Genomic DNA, 10,338 nt, shown 5'->3' on the forward strand with positions numbered 1-10,338 from the left:
CCCTTGCAAGTAAGTGATTCAGTTGAATTTAGCCAGTAAGAGGGTTTTTCTAAAACTCTGTACGTGGTGTGAGCAGTTAGTCAACCTCTACTCTAAGTGTTGATAGTGAGGTGAGGCCCTAGACCCTGTTTGGATGTGCGGATGACTGCCTTGTGATCTCTGTGCCAACATCTCACCACAACTTTCTAACAAATTGGATAAAAGAATCCTAAAAACTCACAAAACTTAAAGCTGCACGATTTCTTGGAAGACCTTCCACAATTGTGGTTAGCAAATGTTCACCACTTGTATTATATTTTTGGGCAAACACAGTGCTGTGTGTGGCTAAACAACACATCCAGTTTGGCTGTAGGAACACAAAATACATATAAAGACTATTGTTGGAGTTAAGGGAACAGTAAATTCCATGAAATGGGACTCAAAGGTTTGACTGTCTAATCTAGCGGATAGCTCACAAGGACCGTCTATTTTTAGTTTGTGCAGGGAGGAAAAGTAGGGGAGAGGAGGAAAGAAAACAAGACAAGGTCTAGACAGTCATTCATGACGAGCCAACTACATGTTGGGCCTAAAAATTTCACAATATTTTTGTGATATTTGGAGAAAGATGACTGAAAACACCAATCTGTATTATTGTTACTGTGCACTGGACTGTACGTGACACCACGACCCCTTGACTGAACTTGCTATCATCAGCCTATAGTGAAGGGTGAGTAGAGGAGTGAGTAAGGGGGGACAGCACCTCTGCTATTCCCTGGAAGAGTAGAGGGGAAAAAAGGTCAAGTGGAGAAGGGGAGAAGAGGAGGAGGGGAGGAGGGAGGAGTGAGGCTCTTTCCTCTCTCCCTAAGCAGCATTAACTGTAGAGTGTTCTGGTAGTGACAGGGCGTCAGGGTCAGATGGCTGCTCAGCCTGATTAGACCAGCTCACAGCAGATCCTCAGCCCAGCACTCTGCACTGCGTACAGCTACAAACTGGCACGTACAGTACAGACATCACAGCGGATACTGAGAGGCCTAGAGGTACCAGGAAGGGGATGTAGTTCGTTGCTTATTAAGCAGAGGTTGTTGCATGAATACGCCATTTTTGCTGGTTGACAAGCAGACATCTCAGTTCCTAGAGGCAGAAACAGCAGGTGGAGCTTTTGCCAGAGGCAGAAGAGTGCTGTTATTCTGTTGTTTTGAATGACATTGAATAGCAGGTAAGGGCAGTGTGTAGTGTAAAATTGTTGTTGCTACTTATCATAATTAACAGTATTTTGGGAAAGGTGTTTTGAAGGTGTCACACAGCCACAGCAAGTTTTTTTACTTTTAGGAACAACAACTTGATGTGATAAAAACAAATGTATATGGGAGAATTTACACAGTTAGAGATACTGTGCTAATTGAAAAAAAAAAAAAGTTTAGTCACACTTTTTTGCTGACAGGCTTTCAGTGGCAAGACAGGGGTTGTACGGGAATTGTAGACTGTTGGTTCCACAAAGATTTGGTGTGCCAAAGAATCAGCTGCTGGTTATAGATACAGCTATAATACAGCTGCGGTATTCAGTGTCACAGGGGGTACTATAACAGCCCAGTCAGCTTTGTGTCAGTACTCACGCTGTTTGAGGCTGTTGCTTTTTGCAGGACTTCTGTGGTGTTGATGTGAATTTTCATGTTCAGCACCAAGCTAACCACTGGAGGTAAAGGGAAGGCTGTACTCAAATTAGCGCATTCTTCTTCTTTTTTTAAAGTTGACTTGGCTGCTGCGAAATCCTCGGCAATTGTTAACTGAAGGCAACAGAGATATGAATGCGCTGTAACAGGATTTGATCCTATTTCAGGCTACTACTAAACCTGCCTTGTTGGTGTCATTACTACTAGTCCCACTTTGCCAGACCTTCCCCACCATGCCTGCGAAGGAGGGTCGCTAGTCTACACTGCATTCCAGGATGGGCGAAAAATGGGCTTGGGGTTATTGGCTTTTTTTTTTTTTAAACCAATCCCAATCGTCTTGGCATTGCTGGCAATGCTTCAGGAAGGAACTTGCTTTGGTGCACGTGTACATTCAAAGTTTGTTTTGGTCATGCAACAGAAAACTGAGATTGGACAGATGGATTTACCCTGTAGAGATCTGAGAAAAAGGTTAATCATGTCCTCATAAAAACAACCAAGTTTAGAATGCAACACAAAGGAAGCCCAAGTCAAACAAATATCGGCTTAATAATGATGGAGTCGGTGGAATTTCTGCCTGCAACGGAGCATCCCGGAAGTGGAACGTCAAGGTACAGATCATTATTACTAACCTACAACTTACTGTGTTTCGTTCTCTGACTCACATTGTGCACAAACTTTTAGAAAAGGTTTTGTGGATACCTAAGTAGCCAAAATAACACATTGAGATCCATTTTAACTCTTGGGTCCTGACCCAGCCCTTGACAGGGAAACAGCCAGGCAGCCAGATGATCAAATGGGACGCACCTTTTTACATACTGCGCCAAGTAACAGGAAAGATCCAGCTTGTAGTTTCATTGGAATTACTGCTACTTTTGCAATTACCTCATTCTTTTTATGCTTTTGTAATGTTTTTTACTTTAACGTCACTCAGTTGTGTCTCTCGGGTTCATGAATTACTGTTTGTACAGTCTGTGACAGTGTCTTCTGTCATTGTTGTGTGCGTATACCATTGTTTTTATCCTGTGTGTCTCATGGAGTTACATTGTTTTTGTGCTTGTGTTACATAGAGCGTGAAGCACAAATGTGGATGCTCATTAAAAACCCAAACAAATGTTCATTCTAGACTTTGAATTGAGGATTGACCTCTATCCTGATTAGTGGTAACCGTGGTAACAAAGGATACATTTAATCATAGATAGTCAACAACCTGGAATAGACAGCACTCTCTGGGAGAGTTAGTGAGTAAGTCGGCATGTGGATTATGAGAGTGTGTGTGTTGGTGTGTGTGTGTGTTGTGGTGCTGTGTGTGATGCGCGCGTGTGTGCGCGTGCGCGTGTGTGAATTGTCGACTGAGAGAGAAGGTGACGATGATTACCCAGAGTACCTGGAGCTTTCCCTTGTTGTTTGTCTGCTAATGTTTGGTTTGGTAACGTCTTTGACCACCATTCCTTTGTTTTCCTTTACTCTGCCCATGTCCACAAACCGTGATCAGCATTGTTTTTCTATTCCGCTCTTGGGTAAACATTGTCAGTTTAGTCCCATACTTTATGTACGCCTCTATTTAAGACTTTATGGGTTTATGCAGAGGTTTACTGTCATCTTTTTTTTTTTTTTTTTTTTGCGTCTACTAACCCGATATTAAACTTTTTGACTTTTTGAAGAAACTGCATTTTAATTTCAAGCAGTGTCCCAGTATCTTTTCACTAATGTATGTAATATTTAGCTGGACAGAATAACTTTTACAAATATTCTGAGCCATAATAAAGCACATAACTTAGCTGGAGTTCAGCCCAAGTCTTTTACTTTCAGGGAATTAAGAGGATCAAGCTCATCCCATAGACGGCAGATATGTATCTGATCAACAATAACTGTTTGATGCAAAAATAGACAAGCTGTGTGGCACTTTCTCACAAAGTAGTGATCTGACATTGTTCTTGCTCTAGTAGGAGGAACACATTTAAGTAGCAAGTGAGCTAACCCCTTTTTATTGTTTTACAGTTTGTACACAATGGGTGGTCTTTTGTCCACAAAGGCTGAGGAATGCCCGTACAGCTACACTCTTCTACACTTACAGTACAATCCTCCTAGGAAACATTAAGTAGGACCTGGGTTTCTATCTCTTTTTTCACACCAAATTCAATTTGGTGACATTGTGCAGGCTACTCTGATAACATTTCCATATTTGTGAGCCATATCTGAGATTAAATTTTCTAGCTCTGCGCATCGTGTTCTGTGTCTGTACTTGTCTATTCATGCAAGTACATTGGCAGTACTGCATACAGTGATTGTTGGACCTCACTTGTGTGTATATGCTTTGTAATGTATGCACACAACTGACTTCTTAACAAGGGGGAGTCAGGATGCCGTTGGGGGGTTGGTTGTTCTGTTCCAGCCGAACACGTCCTATTATGTTTTTTTTTTTTTTTTTGGGAGGAGGCTCGGGGGACCAAGGCATACGTGGAGAGATTATATCTCCAACCTGGCATGGGAACGCCTCGGGGATTCCCCCAGTCGGAGCTGGTTGATGTGGCTCGGGAAAGGGAAGTTTGGGGGTACCCCTGACTGAGACTGCTGCCCCCCCCGACCCGATAATACCGGATAAGCGGATGAAGATGGATGGATGGATGGATAATACTTTTGATGCGGTGGAGAAAAAGTGTAAAGTTGTCAACTAAAGTAGCCTACAAGTGCCGCAAAAAAAAATTCTCTTAGTTACATTCCACCACTGGGCAGGGGCATTCCAGGATTTTATTATATTTATTATATATTTATTATTTTTAGATATAGAATAATTAGTCAGGGTAGGCCCAGGGGAGTGGGACATTTTGTCAGAATACAGCTTAGAAAATATGACAAAATATTGGATAGGATAGCACAACACAATGTAATTCTGCTGAATAAAAAAATATTCTTTACTAATTTCCCAGTTTTCATTTAAAAAAAGAATAAAGCATGGTTTTTCCCTACAGTTTTCTTACAGTATCTTATGCTGTAAACTGACATTTCCTGTAAGTATTTTTAAATATGTTTGAATTTACACCATGTCTAATTTCACTTTAGCCCTAATATTAGGGATTAGGGAAAACCGAGGCCCTGATTGGCCAGAAGTGGATGGTGGAGAAGCAGCAGTATGCTGTGTGGGATCAAGAGATATTTCAGGGGCTTCCTGTTTTGAGCCATGCTAATATTTTGAAGTGATTGCAGTACACTTGCTTGCAGTTTTGGAAGGATCTTTGATTTGTTGCAAAGTTGTTTCATCTACATAATGAGATACAGGACTGTATCACAAAATGCAAAATAAAACTGGGCAAAGAGATACACTCACCTAGAGGATTATTAGAAACACCATTCTAATACTGTGTTTGTCCCACTTTCACCTTAAGAACTGCCTTAATTCTACGTGGCATTGATTATACAAGGTGTTGAAAGCATTCTTTAGAAATGTTGACCCATATTGATAGGATAGCATCTTGCAGTTGATGGAGATTTGTGGGATGCACATCCAGGGCCCGAAGCTCCCGTTCCACCACATCCCAAAGAGGCTCTATTGGGTTGAGATCTGGTGACTGTGGGGGCTATTTTAGTACAGTGAACTCATTGTCATGTTCAAGAAACCAATCTGAAATGATTCAAGCTTTGTGATGGTGCATTATCCTGCTGGAAGTAGCCATCAACAGGAGGGGTACATGGTGGCCATAAAGGGATGGACATGGTCAGAAACAATGCTCAGGTAAACCGTGGCCTTTAGACGATGCCCGATTGGCACTAAGGGGCCTAAAGTGTGCCAAGAAACATCCCCCACACCATTACACCACCAGCACCAGCAGGCACAGTGGTAACAAGGCATGATGGATCCATGTTCTCATTCTGTTTACGCCAAATTCTGACTCTACCATCTGAATGTCTCAACAGAAATCGAGACTCATAGAAAGGCACAAATTTTTCCAGTCTTCAACGTCCAATTTTGGTGAGCTCTTGCAAATTGTAGCCTCCTTTTTCCTATTGTAGTGAGAGAGTGTGTACCCGGTGGGGTCTTCTGCTGTTGTAGCCCATCCGCCTCAAGGTGTGTGGTGTTGTGGCTTCACAAATGCTTTGCTGCATGCCTCGGCTGTAACGATGGTTATTTCAGTCAAAGTTTTCTCTATCAGCTTGAATCAGTCGGCCCATTCTCCTTGACCTTAGCATCAACAAGGCATTTTCGCCCACAGGACTGCCGCATACGGATGTTTTTCCCTTTTCACACATTTTGTAAACCCTAGAAATGGTTGTGCGTGAAAATCCAGTAACTGAGCAGATTGTGAAATACTCAGACCGGCCCGTCTGGCAACAACATCGCACGCTCAAAATTGCTTAAATCACCTTTCTTTCCCATTCTGACATTCGGTTTGGAGTCAGGAGATTGTCTTGACCAGGACAAAACCCCTAATGCATTGAAGCAACTGCCATGTGATTGGGTTGATTAGATATTTGCATTAATGAGAAATTGAACAGGTGTTCCTAATAATCCTTTAGGTGTGTGTATATGACAACTTGTATTAACAATTAATTGCAGTGGTTCCCAAGCTATGGGCCAGAAGGTTGCAAAATGAATCTGAAGAGTCACAAGCAGATCTAAAAAAAGAAATAGTAAATCTGTGTTTTTTTTACTTAATTAAGATAGTTTTACCTTTTTAGGCATTTAAACAATAATCAACCTCTGGGGGGATTTAATGGATCTTTATTTTACTTTTCACTTTCAAAAACAGTTTCAGGTCGTACAATTAACCACAGCTAAACACTGTCCCTAAATCTCTTTTCCAGCCAGGTCATGACCATACCACGACAGTCTGTACCCTTAGCTAATCATGCTAAACAAGGAATAGTGGAAAGAGCATGTGTGTCTTCACACATAAACACGCACATACCCTCAGAAACGTGCTTTCGAGAACGCACATAGGCTACATACTAACACACACGCACACACACAAACACACGTACAAACAACAACAAACACACACATAAGCACACAGTCAAGCATGTGGCAAGCAGCAGCTGCTGTGTGTATAATTAGAGTGTTTTGAAAGCTGAGAGTTGGACAGCAGGACCTTCACCTGCCGACTTAGAAGAGTTACCATGACAACCAGCTGTCAGCATGACAATATAACTTCAACTGTGCCTGCTACAGTATGCCTATGTAAGCCAGGTGACCAAAACATCATGAAGAAATAAAGTAAAGCAAAGGTGAGATACATGGCCTCATGCATTCTGTTGATACATAAGCAATAAATAAAAACCATTCTCACCCACAACACACAGTGTCCATAACACACGTGCAGCAGGTTGTTTAGAAGGTTGCATATCAATACTCGTAAGTCAAGCATCACTTCACCATATGCTGAGATTGGCAGGCTTTAAAAGCTTACTTTCCATCTCACTGTCCATCCCTTCTGTTTTGGAACAGACACACCCAAACAAACAGAAAAGCTCCAAGTGACTTCCTTTAATATTAAAAAAATATATTGAATATATTTAATGTCAGGTTATATTTTAAAATTCAAGCTATGTAGAAGTACAAAGCGCCAAGTACAAAGTATTTTAATATTAGGGAACAGTAATTTCAAAAACATTCGTCAGGTGAAAAGCAGTGCATTGAAATGCTGAGCTTTTGCACGCTGCATCCAGAAAGTCAACATCTCCATCTGGTGGAATCAATACAAAGGTGCAGACTGTGTTGCTACAAGCTTGGGTGACTATGGAATCAGACACAAATATTTTTTTTTTTTCCCAAAGGTCAGTTGATTGATTGTCAATAGCCAAGGGAAAGGAATTTTCTTTTTCTGAACACACTCATACCCCAGAGGATGTATTCTAAATTGACTCTTGATAACTAAAGTTAAGAGTATATACAACACAGTAACATAAATATCCATAATATACATAGTAGAAAAAGTAAGTCCAAAAATAATAGAACAAGAAAAGAAATAAATAGGAAAAGAAAAAAATGGATGAATGAGTTGATTGATTCATTAATTCATCAATATTTGTTTAAAGATAGCTACTTAGTACTTAGATAGTACTGAAGTGGGTTTCTCCTATAATGAATCAATACAAAGGGGTGCCACACTGTCAAATCTACTGTCTGTTCCCCAGGAACTAGACTAGACCCATACAGGACATATGTCTCTGATCCAGTGGGAGTGGGAGGGAGCAGCAGAATCCTTCCACTAGTCAATGCCAAAAATAGAAGTCAAAGGATTTGGCTCAATTTGGGTGTCAAGGGTTTCTGAAATAATTTAAAAGACTGATGTCTAAAAACTGAACTAAAAGAAGACATGGCCAGTAAGCCTACATGCAGTGGCGGCGCCAGAGATTTCTTTTTGGTGGTGCTATGGTTGCTCGACGTTTCATTGAGGGAGCTTAGAGTTTCCCTTGACACACGTAGCCTACACACGCGCGCGTGCAGACACGTCCCCACCTCCGCAGAGGTTTACTAAGCCAGCGAACGAGAGGGAGAGAGAGATTGAGGTTTTTTCATGCATTGAAGTTGCCGATAATTTTGCACCATGAAACTCTTGATTATCCCACCGAACATATTTTCAAATACCAGCCAACAAGAATTGGTTTACACATCCCTGCAGCTTTCATACAGTAGCCTAGCTCAAATTTGCAGAGGAGTAACGCAGCAGGCCAAATAATCACACACATCCAACGACACACATAAACACACACATGCGCATCCTCACACGGTATTCATATTTGCACACATGGTAACAATAACGTAACGTTTTTCACGTCTGGAGTGACTTGATAACCTGTTTCAAACACGTTTTCAGGGCTATAAATAACGCAATGTCCTGATTCGGTGATCCATTTATTTAGTTCTGTAAAACAAATTTTCACTGTAATGTTCTGCTACGAGACAGAGATAAGAGTGAAGTTCTTGCATAGACCCCTATTTGGATGACTCCCCCCCACCCCCCGGCCTCGCTGTGCAATCCCCTGGTCTAATGTCATTCCCAGTAGTGGTGGGCGATACTGCAAAATTATGTATGATCCGATACCAAATACATGTAGGGTCCGTATTGCCGATAGGCCTACCGATACCAATACGATACTTTTTACTTAAAAAAATACTTTTGTGTAGGGGAGAGCATTTCATTATTTCTGAGGTGAATAAATGATCAATTCTTTAGGCAATATTTTTTTATTAATGTATTGAAGTGCACAAAATTATTAGTCATTAGGCACTGTAGAATGAATACAGCGAGTTGCTGCTCCTCTGCGCGGTGTGTCAGTGAGTCACGTGACGACACAACAACGAATCACAGCAGAGGAGCAGGAGGGGGAGGAGGAGCAATGTGGGCCAAGATGTGAAAGGGGGCGTTTGCTCAGGAAGGTGGAAGACACAAGCAAAGTATAGTGAACGTAGAGGAGAGATATCTAATTTAAAATATTGATTCAATTACAGTTGTATCAATCAAATACCAATACCAGCGTTGGCATCGATACTATCGATATTTAGATCGATCCGCCCACCCCTAATTCCCAGCAGTGGAACGTAACGTTAGGCATCCTCAGCAGCAATCACGGCCCTGCTCAGGTCATCTTCCTTTCTTTGATAAAGTCTCGACACGTTGACGTTTAAGTGGTAGAGAACGAGCCATTAGCCTACTAACTTTACTCTCACTTCGCTAATCCTAACGGCTCCTAATACAGCACTCTTCTTCTGTGTAAATACTTTACTGCGGAAGGTCAAAAATTGAATGTGTGCTGCACCCATTATTAATGTATTCATTCATTTTTTAAATATTGATAAACACACAATATAGATTTTTTTTTTTTACACCACAGCAATTTCTTGGGGGTGCTGAGGGGGTGCCATGGGAATCCTAGGGGTAGCTAGAGCAACCCCAAGCCCCTTCCCCTGGGGCTGCTTGTGCCTACATGTGAAGGAGTAAAGCAGCTGCACTGCACATTTCCATTCATACTACAGGTTCCTGTAAATTAAAACAAAAAATAAACTAGTAAAAGTAAAGTAACTTCTTAGATCAGTTGCAACTTCAAATGGCTAATTTAAAGCTGTCAGGTTTGTAAAGTGTACTGTTAGAATTTCATAACTAACGTCGCGTTCTGTTGGATCTCTGAGGAAAAGGAGGCTGAGGGTCAAATTGAGAATTAGGAAAAGGTTTAATGCAACAGCAGTGATGAAGATGATAAGACAAGGACAAACAGACACAAACAAACAAAATAACACTGCAGCTGACAGCGGACTGATCCACGCTTCCCCTGACGGAGTCACGTGAAAGCAGTCCTGAATATCCGTAAAAAACACTCTCATTTATGCCCTGTACCTGGGGGCGGTTCTTACCTGTGCTTTCAATTCCATTCTCATTGGTCCGCTGTTGTCATGACAACATGCCGATATCTTGCTGTGCAATGAAAACTGACTGCCTTCAAACACTGCACCTTTGGGGGTCGTTTTGGTTACAGAACAGAGGGTCTGTCGTGTAAATGTGAAACTCTGACATCAACATAGTCCAATCAACATTGTATTGTCTACCTAGACTAAAACAGGGGAAAGGAGAAAGAAGCCACTTTTGTTGCATAGCGGAAGCCCCTTTCCATATGTTAAATGCCAGACTGACCTGATCAACTCTTACAGTCAGAAGGTGGGGGAAAAATGGGGACAGATGTTGCTAATTCTAACCTG

This window comes from Etheostoma spectabile, chromosome 6, assembly GCF_008692095.1.
Source record: "Etheostoma spectabile isolate EspeVRDwgs_2016 chromosome 6, UIUC_Espe_1.0, whole genome shotgun sequence".
Taxonomy (NCBI): domain Eukaryota; kingdom Metazoa; phylum Chordata; class Actinopteri; order Perciformes; family Percidae; genus Etheostoma; species Etheostoma spectabile.